Source organism: Triturus cristatus, chromosome 8 (genome assembly GCF_964204655.1).
Source record: "Triturus cristatus chromosome 8, aTriCri1.1, whole genome shotgun sequence".
Classification (NCBI taxonomy): Eukaryota; Metazoa; Chordata; class Amphibia; order Caudata; family Salamandridae; genus Triturus; species Triturus cristatus.
In genome coordinates, this window is record NC_140591.1 from 502,591,323 (window position 1) to 502,606,077 (window position 14,755).

Sequence of the window (14,755 nt, forward strand, 5' to 3'; positions counted from 1 at the left end):
TCTGTAACGCCCCGGCTGCCTTCCAGTTCTTCCTCAACGAAGTGCTGAGGGACTCCTTGGACAAGTACGTCGTGGTGTATATAGACGACATCCTCGTGTTTTCATCCAATCTACATGACCATATACACCACGTAACGTCGGTACTTCAAGCCCTGAGAGACCATCGATTGTTCTGTAAACTCACGAAATGTGAGTTCCACGTAACGTCGGTGGAATTCCTCGGAGTGATGTTGACCCCTGCCGGACAGGTGATGACTGTTAGAAATGAGGGGGCTCTGGTTGGCGCAGGTGTGAACCCACAACAAGCAGGGACCCTTTACTTCTTGTCAGGGTGAAGGATGACTCCCCAGAATAACCCCTGCTCACCCTCTAGGTGCGTGGCGCGAGCAGTCTAGGCTAAGTCTCAGGCGTACACGGTTAAGCAAATGCAATTACACATACAGTAAACCCCTTGCATGCACCACAAACGGACACCAATCAGGTAGTATATAAAAATAAGCTTTTATGTAGTTTCAGCAGCGTCAAATACAAGGCCCAGTAACGTTGAACTGATGGGGCCACATTTCTTAGGAATACGGTAAAGTTCTCTTTGTTACGGAAAGTTCTTTAGGCTGGCACAAGGTGACTGTAGGCCTCAGCGCACTCCGTGCTGAAGCGGCGACCGGGAAGCACACGGCAGATGACAGGGAAATCAGAACGTTGCGGACCCTGGATCCGATGCGAGCTCGCGGTCGAGTTTGTAAGTACAGTACCTTGTTTCTTGACGCGAAGGTGGGTGCGGGATTTCAGCGGCACTTCGACCGAAGAGCGAGGCGGCGTCCGGGGCTCCCACACTTCACGATGGGGGTCTGATCTTCAGGCTCACGACCAGAGCGGGGTGTTGCAGGTGGCGGGTGAACAAAGCGGGGCAGCCGGGCACGCAGATACGTCCGGGCCGTCCGAGGCTTGGAGATGCTCACCACGCCGATTCCGGCGGGAGGGTGAAGGTGCGCAGCGAGCCTCCGGCGAGTGAGGTGACAGGGGCAACCCAGCACAGCGTAGGGGGAGCGGCTCCGATCGAGCGAGGCTCGTCCCAAGGCGGGGGCGGCTAAGCAGTCCTGGTCACGGCTCAGGGAGGGACTGCGGCACGAGGGTCACAGCTCCGGCGAGGGAAAGGACACCACTGTCCAGCAGCAGGCGAGTGAAGATCAGGTAGAGCCCAATGGTCCTGGGGCTCAGTTCAGTGGGCAACCTCAGTTCCAAGCCCTTGGAGATCGTTTTGGAAAAGCACAAGTCTTGAAAGTAAAAATAAAGCAAAGTCTTCAGCAACAGTTTCTCTTCTCCCCTTTGGCAGCAAGGTCACCACTGCAGGCCAATCCCCCAGGATAGGGACAGTCTTCCTCCTACAGCTTTCCCGGTGCCTCCTCCTCAGGCAGAGATTGTTCTTGGTCAAAAGCGGATCTAGTTTCTCAGGAGCAGGGCTCCTACATTTATACAGCAAATCTTTTGTTCTCCCAGGCCAGGGGGGCCCTTGCCTAGTTCAGTCCGGTTTCTGAGCACTTTGTTTACGCAATGCAGGCTTCTTCTTTCAGAGTGCAGGGAAGAGTCCTCAGACGCTCCACAGGGGGCAGAGCCGGCATTGAGGTAGCAGAGCGCTGTCCTATTCAGAGCCTAGGAGCACTCCTCCCACCCATCTACCGGTTGATCATCCTATTCACCCCCAGGCCACCTAGCCCTGCCCATCTGGGTTCCCCCAGCCCTGTCACTCACACCAGCCAGACATCAGATACACATCACGCAGAGGCGGCTGAAATGCTTAGGCAAGCAAAGGCCAACTTTCTAAAAGCGACATTTGCAAACCCGGAATATTAAAATAAACCTTGCGAAAAGATGTACCTTATTATTCCGAGTTCAGGCATACTAAACTCGATCTTCTACCATGTTCCCTGGGTCGGTTAGGATCGTAGGGTGTAACAATCCAGGCCTCCCATACTGGCCTATGAGAACAGGGTAGCCTTGCAGTAGTGAACAACAAAACGGCGGTCATTCACTACCAGGACATGCCACGCATCCAGGCTTGTCCTACCTTAGGCTCACAACGCACCCTGCCCGTGGGCCTACCAGAGGGGTGACTAACATGCGGCTAAGGGAAGGTTTCAGGGACCGGAAAGTGTGGGCACTTGCCAGTCAGCATGTCAGTACCAGACTGCACGCAGGTTCTGCGATGGCAGACCTTAGACATATTTTACCGGCCGCTTCTGTGGGTGGCACAACCAGTGCTGCAAGCCCACCAGCGGTGTTTGCCTTTACATGCCCTGGCGCTCCTGGCGCACTTTACTGGGGTCTGACAATAAATCAAACAATCCAATCATGGAATCCAACCAACATATATAATTTACAAGGGAGCACTCGCACCGCGACACTGGTTGGCAGTGGCACAGCACGCTGAGCGGCCAACACCATAAAAACACATGAGGCACAGCGACAAAAAGAGGAAGGGAGACTCACGCCAAGGTGCCAGGTCTAACAATGACTGATCGCAAAGTGCAAGCCGTAGCGGAGTGGCCCCAGCCAGGATCGGTGAAGGAGGTCCAAAGCTTTCTTGGCTTCTCCAATTTCTACAGGAGATTCATACACCACTTCTCCCAGTTGGTGACCCCCCTCACTCGGTTAACGTGAAAAGGGGTTCCATTCGTCTGGTCTCCTGAGGCACAAACAGCATTCGAGCAGCTCAAAGAGGCGTTTACCTCCGCTCCCGTTTTACGCCATGCCCAACCCGACCTTCCCTTCATCGTGGAAGCAGACGCCTCCGACGTAGCGGTCGGCGCTATCCTATCCCAGCGGCAACCCGACACCGGACAGCTCCATCCGGTCGCTTTCATGTCTCGAAAACTCTGCCCGGCCGAACTGAATTACACCATCTCCGAAAAGGAACTACTCGCCATACGAGAAGCGTTCCTTGAATGGCGGCATTGGTTGCTGGGCGCGCAACATCAGGTGACGGTATTCACCTATCACCGCAACCTTCAGTTCCTCCGTTCTGCACGTCATCTCACACCCCGCCAGAAAAGGTGGATGCTCTTTTTTGCTGAGTACCATTTCCTCGTTACCTTTCGGCCGGGCGCACAAAACAGGAAGGCGGACGCCTTGTCTCGTCAGGAATTCCCCAGCCTCATGGCGGAGACCCCGGATCAACCGATTCTGTCACCAGAACAAGTAGTGGGTAGTCTGAAGACCGAGTCGTTCCTGCAGAACGTTAGAAAAGGAATACAGACGTTTGCCTGGTCGGCCTGGTTGAAGCGGCACAAAGAATGGCGACTCCACGATGGCCTTCCCATGTGTGGCTCTCGAGTATTACTCCCTACTCTTCGACTCTGCAAACTCATCTTCGACTGGTGTCACAACGTGCCCTGTGCCGGTCACACGGGAGGGACCAAAACCCTGGAGTTGGTGTTACGACAATGCTGGTGGCCGTCTGTTCGCCCTGATGTCCTGACCTGGGTACGGAATTGCTCTGTCTGCGCCCAAATGAAGACTGATCATCGTAAAGCGCAAGGCCTCCTGATGCCTCTTCCGACCCCGAAGTACCCTTGGGAGAAGATCTCCATAGACTTCATAGTAGGTCTGCCCAAGGACCAAGGTTGCACGGCAATAGTCGTCGTCGTCGACTACCTCACAAAAATGGGGCATTTTATCGCGTGCAAACAAGTACCCTCGGCAGGAGCTCTGGCTAAACTACTGTTGCTCCACGTGGTCCGGCTACATGGCCTTCACCTAGGGATAATATCGGACAGGGGGTCACAATTCACCGCCCGTTTTTGAAGGGTCTGGTGTGAGGAACTGGGCATACACTCCACGCTATCCACCAGCTTCCATCCCCAAACGGACGGCCAAACAGAGAAACTAAACCAAACCCTGAAGCAGTATCTGCGCTGTTACGTTGATCAGGCCGAGGAGTCATGGGTGGACTGGCTCTGGGTAGCGGAGATTGCCTACAACAACTCTCAACACTCCTCCACTCACCATACACCGTTCTTTCTTACTTCAGGACATCACCCCCGGTTTCTCCCTTTTCTTCTCCCGAGGGCCCGAAGCACTCTTCCCGAGGTGCATGACAGACTCAAAACCATTCACGCAGCCCTCAAACAAGCCCGAGACAACCTGCACGTAGCCAAGACACGGTATAAAGCCCAGGCAGACAAACATCGCCGAGACCCCCCGGAATATCACAAAGGCGACAGGGTGTGGTTGTCTACCAGACACATCCGGTTCAAGAAACCTAGTGCATTCACACCAAAATACATAGGTCCGTATCCGGTGATGCGACATGTGAACCCCGTGGCTGTACAGCTGCGGTTGCCCAATCACCTGCGCATACACCCCGTGTTCCACGTCTCCCTGCTGAAACCCTCCTTCTGTCCGGTCCGAAAAGTCCCGGACCCTGTCTGGGTGCACCACGAACAAGAATACGTGGTGCGAAAGGTACTCGACTCTAAGCTAGTCAGGGGCAAGCTGTGGTATCTCCTGGCATGGAAAGGGTATGGGCCAGAGGAGAACTCCTGGGAACCAGCGTCTGCTGTACATGCAACATGCCTGGTTGCGTCCTTCCACCGCCGCTGTCCACGCAAGCCCGGTTCCTCTCCCGCCGCTGGAAGCGGTGGGAAGGGGGATGTGCTGTCATGATCGCGTGGGCAGGACGGAGCGGAACCGAATCGAGGGAGAATCCCGCCGACACTACAATTCCCACAAGGCGTAGCAACCAAGCTCCCCCACGTGACCGGGAGCGCGGTTGGTTAAAAGACGGAACTACGCAGAGAGGTGGCGCTAATGATTCGCTTTCGTAATCGGCAGCTGACCAACGGCCCATGACCCGCATCTACGGACCCCGCCGAGTTCCTCGAACCACAGCCTAACCCGGATTCTGCGACTGAAGAGTTTGCCTCCTGACGCGCCGGACAACCGGTGCCCACCGTCCTGCGCCTTCCGTCTCCGAAATCACCCGACTCTCCATCGGCACTAACAGTCTCCTGAGGTGAGTGCCCTCCGTTCACCTTCACCCTTCCCCAGTGGGTGTGTCCGTTGCCAAGACACCCCGCAGGAAGAACCCCCTCTGAGACCGCTACTCCGGCGCTCCTCGGCCCCAAGGATTCCTGGGCCTTGAATGGAAGCGCCACCAGCGGTGGGAGAGTGTTCCTGACCCCCGTGTTTTCCTTGCCTGCACCCTTCGCCCAGGCGCTCCTCGACCCCAAGGATTCCCGGGTCTCGAGTGGTAGCGCCTTTGAGAGGCTCAAAAGACGTATTTGGGTCCTTTTCAGCCAGAGCGACATGACAAGAGCTGTGCTGCCCCTGTCCATCCGAACCAGAGCTCTGATCACAGCTTCGCCCAACCAGGGGAGAGAGGACGAGGCAGGTAACGCAGGGGACACCAGGGGGAACACGATTGCCTCCGGGAGAGAAGGAGAAGCAACTAAATCCTCTCTCTTTGTCTCGTTACAGGTGTCTATCCCTGCTGACTCTCTCCTTCCCTCACCCACCTGTCTCCTGAGCCCGAGGGTCATTTACACGAATCCGGGCTGGGGACGGATGGGAGGGGGAACCCTACATAAGCATCAGCGTCATCCTGAGGAGAGGATCGAGTGAGCGCCGCGACAGAAGGTGATCTATAAGCTAAACTGAGAGCATATTTTCTGTAAATTCACATTATCTTTCTCAGTCATGTGAGAATGAAGTCTGACATTCTCAGTCAAACATGTACATCCAACAAGGGCAGAGACTGTCAGTTGATTCCTTTGTGTTCTACTGCAGCTTCCCAGAGTGTTCTAACGAACAACTAGAGCGCTAACAGTCTTACTTATGACAAAAGTATGGCACACCTGAAGCCATCTTCATTGGAATAAAGTGGTAACACTTAAAACATTTCATTTACAAAGGAACAAAATGAGGGGGTTCATTTTGCCATAGAAATTATGATTAGTGCTGCAGAAAGAAAAATTAGGGCACATTTTGAGTGACTTCTCAAATCCTCTTCTATTTCAATAAAAAATTCTGATATGCAGACTGAAACATGCACTTTTAATAGCAGCAGCAGACTTCCGTGGTGAGCAGAAGCTTTACTACAGTGTTCTAATGAGCATCTAGAGTGCTAACATTCAGAATGTATGGCAAATGTGTGACATATCTGAATACCTTCTTGATGGAATCAAAGTAAAAAACTGAAAGCATTTCCTACTGAGGAGACTGCAGTAAATGAGGAAATTAGGAAACTTCATAACAAATACATCTCCCAAGATGGCCACCAGAGACAAAAGAGCCCAAATGCAGCACAAAGATCACCCAGATGTAGCCCACATGTAGCCCAATGACAGAAGTGTGCAAAACACTTATTTTTTGTGTATTTGCAGTTTTATATAGTGCAGACTTGTCAGGTATTGGAGTGCTTTACATGAGCATCGGTTACATCACACAAGATCAAATTAATTTTGGTTGTAGAGATGGGGAGAGTAAAAGATTTGACCAGAATCACAGAATGTTGAGCTGAAGCAGAAACTCCAACCTGGTTCCCCAGTTGCAAAGCCTGCAGCTCCGGAAGTAACACCACATCCTCTCCCCTAGGTGTAACATTTAATCAAGTGGTCAACTGGATAAAAAAACATAAAGATTACAAATAATTTAAAAGTTATTTGTCGCCTTTTGAAAACTCAGAAAATATGTTCTCATTTTAGTTTTTTAGAGCACTTACCATAATTTTGATGCAAATAAGACCCTTTCATATATGTAATTTCTAAAGGAAATTCTCTAGGTATTACAGTTTTGATTACATCAAGATGACGTCAGGCGTTCCACACTTTTGTAATAAATATAGAATGTTAGCAATCTAGTTGTTCATTGGGATACAGTTGAGAGGCAGAGGCCAGGGGCACGGACTCTGAAAATTGAAGGCAGGTAGGAGAGTGCAGAGGCAACAATTTGACCACACTGGGCAGGCAGGAAGGGCAGTGGCAGCACAACAGACTATGGAGGGCAATGGAAAGGGGGGCAGGGGCAACAAACCAACAATACAGGACTGGCAAGAGAGGCTGTGGCAATATAATAGACCATTGTGGGCAGAAGGAAGAGGCAGTGGTAGTACAACCATACATGCCAACAGACCTGTTTCAGCCCTGAAACGTCCAATGTTTTGAAGCTCAATTGGGCTTTATTTGATCTGTCTCCTGTCTACAATCTCCTCTTTTTCAATGTAACTCAAAGGGGAAAATCTCCGTCTTACCAAGTTAAAAACGTTCGTAAGTATGGTACATTGGACCAAACTGACCCTGCAGGGCAGGCATCAGGGTTTGCAGCAGCACAATACACCACACAGGGCATGCAGGACGGGAGTGCAGCACAACAATCCATAGCAAGCAATAGGGAGGGGACAGGACCATGCACATGGACAACAGAGAATAGAGGGGAAGAGGCAATGGTAGCTAGCTGACCATAATGGACAGACAGGAGAGAAAGCTGCAGCATAACAGACCATAAAGGGCAGGAGGGATGGATCAGGGACATTACAATGGAACAGACAAGCCAGGAGGGAGGGAATAGGGGTCTGCACATGGAAACAGAGGGCTGGGGGCAAGGGGGCAGGGCAGGAGCAGCAAGGTGACCATGGAGGTCAGGCAGGATGGGCACTAGAAACAAGACACACCATGGAGAGCAACAATGAGACTATGATGGCATACACACAGACCATGGAGAGAAGGTGGGAGGGGCCATGGCAGCACAGACGACCATGCATGGCAAGCGGGAAAGTTAGTGGCAGCACAATAGCTATGATGGGCAAGAAGGAGGGTGCAGGGGCATGCACAAAGGACCATGGAGGATAGAAGGGAGGGTCAGGACCTGGGCACAGACAAGAGAGTTCAGAGGAAGGGGCCTCACAACAGACCGCGTGGGGCAGGCAGGAGGGGCAGTTGCAGCACAACAGACCAGGGAGGGCAGAACGGTGTGGCAGTAAAATGGACCATGGAGGACAGTAGGAAAGGGATAGCGGCATTGTATGGTGACAGGCAGGGTGGAGGTGGCAGGAACAGGTTACAGTCATCTGACAATGCTAGGCTGGTGGGAGGGGAGTGGCAGCTCAACAGAACACTCAGAGTAGATAGGAGTGGCAGGTCCATGGAACATGGTGGGCGAAAAGGATGGAGCAGGGGCATGCACAAAGACATCGGAGGGCAGGGGGAAGGAGAATAGGGGCAGCAAGCTAAGCACAGAGTTTAAGCAGGAGGTCAATGATGGGGCATAGAATTGGGCAATGGAGGGCAGGAGGAGGGGACTGGTACATCATACTAAATTGAGGGCAGTGGCAGCACATCAGACCATGCATGGCAGGAGGGAGGAGGCTAGTCCATGGATTCACACAACAGAGGATAGGGAGGAGGGGGATGGAGCAGCAAGCTAACTGTTCAGAGAAGGCGGGTATTAGGAACTTTATTGTTTTTAAAACGTGTGTCTGTGCGAACTACTTAAAATATGAACAAGTATGCAGCATAATCTCACTTTTATTCAGGAAGAAGAGGACGTTTGTGACTGTGACTCCGGGCTCACTTGGCAGAAACACCCCCTGACCCTCCACCCCCTATCGCAAAATGTAATGCCCGTGAAAAGGGTAGGTGAACACAGTGTTATATAGAACATAGTCCTGAGAGCACGATTGAAAATGAAAACTAGATATAGTGTATGGTATAAACTATGCACCAAAAAGTGTGATATAAGATGAACCGGGCGTGAAATATAATATGCAATACATTGTGCGCAATGACAGATTCATTGGAGAGCGCGAGATAGCACAGGCACTAGCGCGTGCTATGCGATGTGCGCCTTGGAGTGTAATATGCACAGGGCAGTGTTGTGTAACCTAACTAGTCTCTAAAGTTGTAATATAAAATATGTGCTGGGGAGTGTAACGTTGCATATGCACTGTGACAAAGATATGGATCCCAGATTGTAATATGTATGGCATAGCACTGTGCGTTATAACATAGGCATCGAGGAAGGCACGTTAGATGGGGCAATATAACCCGTGCGAAGACAAGTGTGGAATGACATATTCACGGGGTGGTGTTACAGTGCACATGGGCTAGAGAGTGTCATAGCATATGCACTAGCTGGTGGAATACAACACAGAGGTGTGTGGCACTCGGCAGGCAATGGTGGGTGTAACACAGCATTGGGCTCTGCCAGGAGCGCGCTGTGACTCTCAAGTGATGTTCATCCCCTTTCCAGAGAGTAAAATAAAAAGTATTACACGTCCGGCAGTGGATGTGTGTTTTATTAACCGTGAGGGGGGTTTCTTACATAGTTTTGGTCGAATTTTTGTCGAATCCCCTTTGAATGGCTTGGTGTGCATGTGTATTAAATGTGCCCATCAATAGCTACCCATGTTTGTATAAATAAACGACAAGGGTGTCTACCGGGATTAGGCACGGTAGGGCATCAGACATGTCAGAGCTTAACTAGTGGTGTAAATACATTCCACGTGGATTCATTGTATGCATAGTCGCCTTTTAATGAATGTCACTCAAATCGTCATGGTGATAGGTACGTACGGTTTGTCCAGCATGTCCTAGGTGTGTCTATAAATATATATTGTTTAAAAATAATAAAAAACAGTGGCCGGCCCTGGGTATTGGGGTAAAAAAATATAATTAGGAGACAGGCCCTGGGGGATGGGGTCATCAGGGCCAATAAATTAGAATAAGAAGGGGAACCACACAGCCCCCCCTTCTTAAAAAATTAAAATAAATAAAAGACTGGCATCGTGCCGGAGGCCACGCCCCCTCCTTGCAGCACTCTGCAAACGCGCCCCCTGGCGAGTTGTAAGTTGGGGAATTAATTCCTCTTCAATACTGAGGGTCCCTTAGGGCCAACTAGCCCAACAGGCATCTCCAGTATGCGCCAGGGAGCTGCGCTGCAGACAGGTGTTCTGAGGCCAAGCCCCTTTTTACACCTCTCTGCAACGCAGCTCTGTGGCGCTTAGTGGAGGTACCTAGTGGTCTAGTTTGACCCTAGGGACCCTTAGGATGCAAGGGGACTTAATCTCTCAACTTTGAACAGCCACAGGGCGCGTTTACACAGTGGTGAAGGGAGGGGACGGGGCCTGAGGTGACGTGTGCAAACACGCACTATGGCACGTTTTAAATCGGGGATATAATTTCCCTTCAATACTGAGGGCCCCTGGGGGCTAACTAGCCCACCAAGTGCTTCCAGTAAGCACCACTGAGCTGCATTGCAGAGAGGGGGTCCAGGCTGTGCCACTTTTCACACCTCTCTGCAACGCAGCTCTGTGGCACTTACTGGAGGTACCTAGTGGGCTAGTTGGACCCTAGGGACCCTCAGGATTCAAATGAACTTAATCTCCCAACTAAAAACGGACACAGGGCGTGTTTACACAGTGGTGAAGGGAGGGGACGGGGCCTGAGTTAACGTGTGCAAAAACGCCCTGTGGCCTGTTTTAAGAGGTAGTTTTAATCCCCCTGCCCTATTATATACTAGGGGCTTACAGAAGAGGTCATGCTAAGACCCCAACGCATAATGTTCCCTAGTGTATGTAGGTGTTTTCACTGTATTCTAAGTGTCTTTTAACATAGCACTGGCTCTAGGACTGGTTAGTCAGATTCAGTTACCACCAGTATCCGTCTGAAAAAGTTGAGGGTACAGGATGATTTTGCAACAAGGATTCTTTCTGCTCTTCTTTTTGTTTTTTCTGCACGTTATCCTTCTTCCTGCTCTTTTCTTCGTCTTTGAGGACTTCTGTTGCTTCTTTCTGCACTTCTTTTTTTTCTTTCTGTGCATTTTTTCTTCTTTCTTCACATGTCCTATCTCTGTAGGCAGAGTTAGAAATTAGCATTTAAAAAACCTTTGAAATTCACAGAAAAAACCATAGGTTTCAGGCACGTTATAGTTAGGAATTAGCATTTAAAAAACCTCAGAAATTCACTGAAAAAAACATAGGTTTCAGGGGTGTTATAGTTAGCTGGACTTTTCACTTGTACAAAACCATTGAAATTCCCCCGTTATAGTTAGTTCAGCTAACTATAACTCGCGCGCCCACAATGCACTGCTGATGACGTCACATATTTAATCACTCATGACATGGTCAGTGACATCACTCATGACATCACTGATGACATCTCAAATGACATCACTGATGACATCACTGATGACATCATCCTTGTGATGGAGTGGCAGACCTCCTCTCACCCTAATATAACCTTTGATACACACATTCAAAAATAGAGACTACAATTTTCAAAACAATGGACATACCAATACCAGTTACAACAACCTCTTCAGTAATTCTAAGATCCACATACACATCCACTCATTCACCAACAGTCCTATACAGTCACTCATACATGTACTCACTCATCATATGTACTCATACACCTATACATCCTGTTACACAATGCCACTCATCCATAGAGTTACTCACACACATAATCACTCATGCTAATAAAGAATCAAACATACATTTATTTGCATATACAGTTATACACACACCACCACACGTACTTCTACGGAAACTTACACATACTTAGTCTTTTAAACAATCACTTATAGAAACACATACTTATTCATACAGGAACTCTTTCAATCCCTCACTCTCACATATACTCACTTATATACACCAATGGTCACATATACTAGTTTAAAACATATGTAGTTACTCATAAAGACACTATTGAGACAGTCATTCACTCACTAACACATCCATACACACACTCATCCACCCATACAGTCCTGCACACATGCTGTCTTCAACACATACAAACAGTGAGTCACTCATTCATGCACCTATGCACTACGTAATACCCCCACCGAACCATGCAGATACTCAGACTGATACTCAAAAAACCAACTAATAACCTATATAGACACCCATGTAGCTACTCACCAACCCATGCAGCCACCTATACACAAAGTGAGAGACTGATACAGATATTTACATATTTAAACATTACTCACTAAGCCATGTATTCACTATGATACACTTAATCAGTCAGTTACGCAATCAATTTTTCAAAAACAAATCATCCATTTAGACACTTATATACCCATTTATTCTTCCATCGACCTTGAGATATACATATATAAAACATATTTAATTTTCAGAAAAACACACATTCACTGGATGATGTCATCAGTGATGTCATTTGAGATGTCATCTGTGATGTCATGAGTGATGTCACTGACCATGTCATGAGTGATGTAATATGTGACGTCATTAGCAGTGCATTGCGGGCGCGCGAGTTATAGTTAGCTGAACTAACTATAACGGGGGAATTTCAATGGTTTTGTACAAGTGAAAAAAGTCCAGCTAACTATAACACCCCTGAAACCTATGGTTTTTTCAGTGAATATATATATATATCTTTTTTGGATACTCCGAAGAGGAGGAAGCCACCATAGCCCCTGGGAACTGCATCCATTACCTACCTCTGCTACGGAAGTCGGGACGTCCGAGGTCGGCTGACCGGAGGAGTGTACCTGGTGTTGAGCGAAGGTAGGAGACGACAGAATTCCCAGTGGGGGGAGTGCACGGCGCGGGATTGAGGTACTGTACCAAGAATCCACGACCGCAATCACTGGAATACTGAAATTAAACTCGATAACCAAATATGTCCGCTGACACGTTGAGACACCGAGAGGAGGCTGCGAGCTCCATGTTCCTAGACACACCGGCTGGTGTGCCGGTACGGGGTGAAAGCTCTGTGAGCCAACCGGAGGGTGCTCCCATCAGAGAACAGTACAAAAAACTGGAAAAACTAATGCGGGCAGAGCAGTCCAAGTGGTGGGAACATAGATCTCTTTCCCGCTACTTGGACGTAGGAAGAGTTCCTAGGGGTCTGAGAATTACCCTAGCGCCCAGCTACGAGAATCCGGACCCAGCGATGTTAGCTGAATGGGCGGAAACTAACTTGGCGTCCTCGAGCAAATTAATGATGATACTCATCAAGTATGCGGAGAGTGATAGAGCCAAGTTACAAGCGCAAATTGACATTTTAGAAGGAGAGATAGACAAGATGGAAAAAGGTGAACACACGAAGAAAATGAGGGATGATATGCTGGCTCGCCTAAACAAGGATGAAGAGGTGATTAAACGTAGAAAAACGTATAAATTTGAAAGGGATCGTGTGGACTACCAAAATGGTCAAATCTTTACGTATGCTCGAAAATACGATGTAGTCAAAGCAAGGGGCAAAAAACTAACCAGGAGAAATGGAGGTGAGATAACGGTGCCATCTACATCGACCTCTGAATTAAGTTCGGCTGCAGAGAGCGATCTTGAAGGAGAAAACAGAAGTCAGCCATTGGGGTTTACAAAATTTTCACTGGCGGAGGAGGTAGACTGCCTCTGCCAGGACAGACGGGAAACTCTACGTCCCTGTGGACCTCAAGCAGCAAAGAACAAAGACGCAATTTCAAGCGAAGCCAGAGAAGGAAATGCGTCAAAAGAAACCAAAAACAAAAACGCAGGCAGGAAAGCGCCGAGGGGAAGATGGAACCGTTTTCAAAACAAGAATTGAGTGGCAGCACCTATTCAAATGCGGTAATCAATTTGACTGATATGCAACTGTCTCCAACTGAAGAGAAGATTCTGGGATTGGGCTTGACATTTTGCCCACCCTGTGATTTTAACTTCGTAGACACTAGATTGGACACTTACCGCTTCATTAGGAAATTAAAACTACATAAATTTCACCTCCTACAACCCAAAAAAGCCACAATCCCAAACATCTCGGAATCAACTAACCCTCCACTACTCACAGCGGGGGATGCATCCTTATTTCAGGACGCGTGGTCCCTCATTGTAGAACAAGCAGAGGGCAATACAACTGGTGAACCAGCACTTATTGATGGCAGAGGAACCTGTGAAACTCCATTCAAACCGAGATCAAACTTCCAGCCAATTTTCTTACACGATAATCTGGATGTATACCACGAGTTGGTAACCCAAGACTTAAAAAAGCTATACACCATAACTAATAGGACATTCCGCAACAGGAACAAACAGAACCTTGTCTACTGGAACCTCATTAAGAAATTAGGAGCTGATAAGAATATTGTTGTGAGACAGGCAGACAAGGGGGGTAATATAGTCCTATGGCCGCGTCAATTATATATGGATGAGGCAAAATCCCAACTGGATGATATAGCGTGTTACCGTAAAAGTAATATCAACGTGGTGAAATCATCCTGGCAAGAGCATTATCTGAAACTGTTGGCATGGAAGAGTGGGGGTTTAATTACTGAGGCAGAATATCGGTTTATGAAGAAGGAATTTCCTGTTATTCCAACTTTTTATTTAATCCCAAAGGTGCACAAAAGTACAACGACTCCACCAGGGAGACCGATAATTTCCGCAATTAATAGCCTTATGGAAAACACCTCCAAATACATAGATTTTTTTCTACAGGAGTGGGTCCGCAGTCTGCCATCATATGTACAGGACACCTCAGACTTTCTACGCAAAATTGAGACTGTATCTTGGGGTGAGGATATGTTATTGATGACTATGGACGTGAAGTCCTTATACACCTCGATAAGGCATTGCGATAGTCTTAAGGCAATAGAGCATTATTTGAATTTAAGGCCTATGACGTTTGCAGCGCACAACAAAATGCTCAAGATGATGATTTCTGTATGTTTGGAGCAAAATTTCTTCTTGTTTGACAACCAAATATATCAACAGATCAGGGGTGTCGCAATGGGGGCCTGCTTCTCTCCTAGCTAT